Source organism: Macadamia integrifolia, chromosome 6, assembly GCF_013358625.1.
Source record: "Macadamia integrifolia cultivar HAES 741 chromosome 6, SCU_Mint_v3, whole genome shotgun sequence".
NCBI lineage: Eukaryota > Viridiplantae > Streptophyta > Magnoliopsida > Proteales > Proteaceae > Macadamia > Macadamia integrifolia.
The window spans coordinates 8,730,078-8,732,001 of record NC_056562.1 but is presented as its reverse complement, the minus strand read 5'-3'; the positions used below and the strand labels follow the sequence as shown (position 1 = coordinate 8,732,001).

General features: G+C 36.0%; 1 pseudogene; it reads left to right on the top strand.

Moving 5' to 3' along the window:
* Positions 1–1,054: 1,054 nt before the first annotated feature.
* LOC122082451 lies at positions 1,055–1,643 on the top strand (annotated as a pseudogene).
* The last annotated feature ends 281 nt before the right edge of the window (positions 1,644–1,924 follow it).

Genomic DNA, 1,924 nt, shown 5'->3' with positions numbered 1-1,924 from the left:
CGTATGGACCATATGGCTATACATGCACATTATTAGGAAGCATTCTCTTGCCCTTTTATTTTGTATGTAAGGAGGAAGAATAGTATTCGACCGCATGACCTACATTAATGATGGACCAATGAGAGGGCATAGGGCATCAATAAGGGATGAAAATTTTTTATATTTCAAAGAGGTGGGGTAGTCATTTTGCCCTCGTATCTAGCTGCATGGGCCAAGCCACCAGGTAGCTCGAGAGCAAGCTACCTAAAATTATGGGTGTTAATTGGTTCGGTTTCAGCGTATATGTTGCAGTTCGGTTCAGTTCACATTTATTTGGCTGAAACAAAAACTGCACCATTTACTAAATGATTGCACTTTCTAAAACCACAACCGTTTAGTAAACGGTTTTTAAAAGGTGTGGGTTTCACAATTTTAAATGGTTTTGATCACGATTTATTCCATATGGTTTCTAAACAGTTAGTAATTAGTTTGCTAGTTTATTCGCATAGTTACCAAAATTTGCTTTTGTTGATAAACACTTCAATCTTATATCAAATTAAATGAGGCATTGAACAAGCAAGGATTTAACTACATAACTATATAATAGGAATAAATTATTGAATAGAATATTGGACAACCCTTAATTCTTACCCTAAATTAAACCATTATGTTTTGTTAAAATAATCAAATAGTTAATCATTATACGGGTTAATTAGATCAATTTTGACGATTTAATGGTTTGATTTTCAGAATATCAATTTGGTTTGCAATCAACGGGTTAAATGGTTAAAACAGACCTAATTCATTTAATTAATCGATCTTAAACTTGAAATTAGACCCGAAACATTTAGTACAATTTTGCGATTTCAGTGTAAAGGAATCGGTTCGGTTTCTTTAAATGAATTCCGTTTCAAATTGACATCCTTAGGTATAATTGAGACAGCTGATTGAATGCACGCTATTAGCTGCCACTCCACAAGCGTACCAGTCCACGCTGTAAAGTTTTAGTGAATTTCCTGATTTGCCCCTTTGCCTCTCATTTTACCTATCTCACAAGTCGCACCTTCCCACTCGCTCTCTCATCCATAGTCTTGTTTCACCTCATCTCTACAAATCAACACCAAATCAACATCTCTCTCTTCTCTCTCTCTCTCTGCAGATTGAGATTATTATTTTCATCTTTTTACTATTCATCCGGAGATGGAGCTAACAGAGCAGCAGCTGAAATAATTCGATGGCTCTGATACCAGCAAGCCCATATACGTGGCAATGAAGGGGAATATCTTCGATGTCTCCTCTGCTAAGAACTTCTATGGTCCTGGTGGTTCCTACTGCATGTTCGCCGGTAGAGATGCGAGCCGAGCTTTGGCAAAGATTAGCAAGAACGAAGAAGACATTTGTGCTTCACTTGATAGCCTTTCTGAAAAAGAGATGGGCGTTCTCAACGACTGGGAGAAGAAGTTTGAAGCTAAGTACCCTGTTGTATGTCGTGTTGCCTAGATTTTTTTTTTTTTCTTGTCTTTAAGAAATAAAATAGTGTATATATAGATAGTTTGATCAAAGTGATCTTCTGGGTCTCTCTTTGTTTTGTGAAATGGGTTCTTGCTACTGTTGATGATGTTAAGTGGATAATGGTTAGTTAAATAAATGGTGGTTGTCTGAAATTTGGGGTTTCCTGTACTCTTACAACTCTATAACAAACGTTAGAAGCAAATGTTATATTTTCTGTGGAACTGATGATGGTTAGTTTTTAAAAGTTTGGAATTGACGATATTAGCTAGTGGCAAATCCATTTCTGATATCTGGGATGCTATTGGTTTTATCTTAAGGTAAGATTAGGGTTAAATCAATAGTATATATGAATTGATAGTTTGATCAAACTAATCTTGTGGGTCTTTCATTGTTTATGGGTTCCTGTTTTTCTTTGTGAATGGGTCCTCATGAT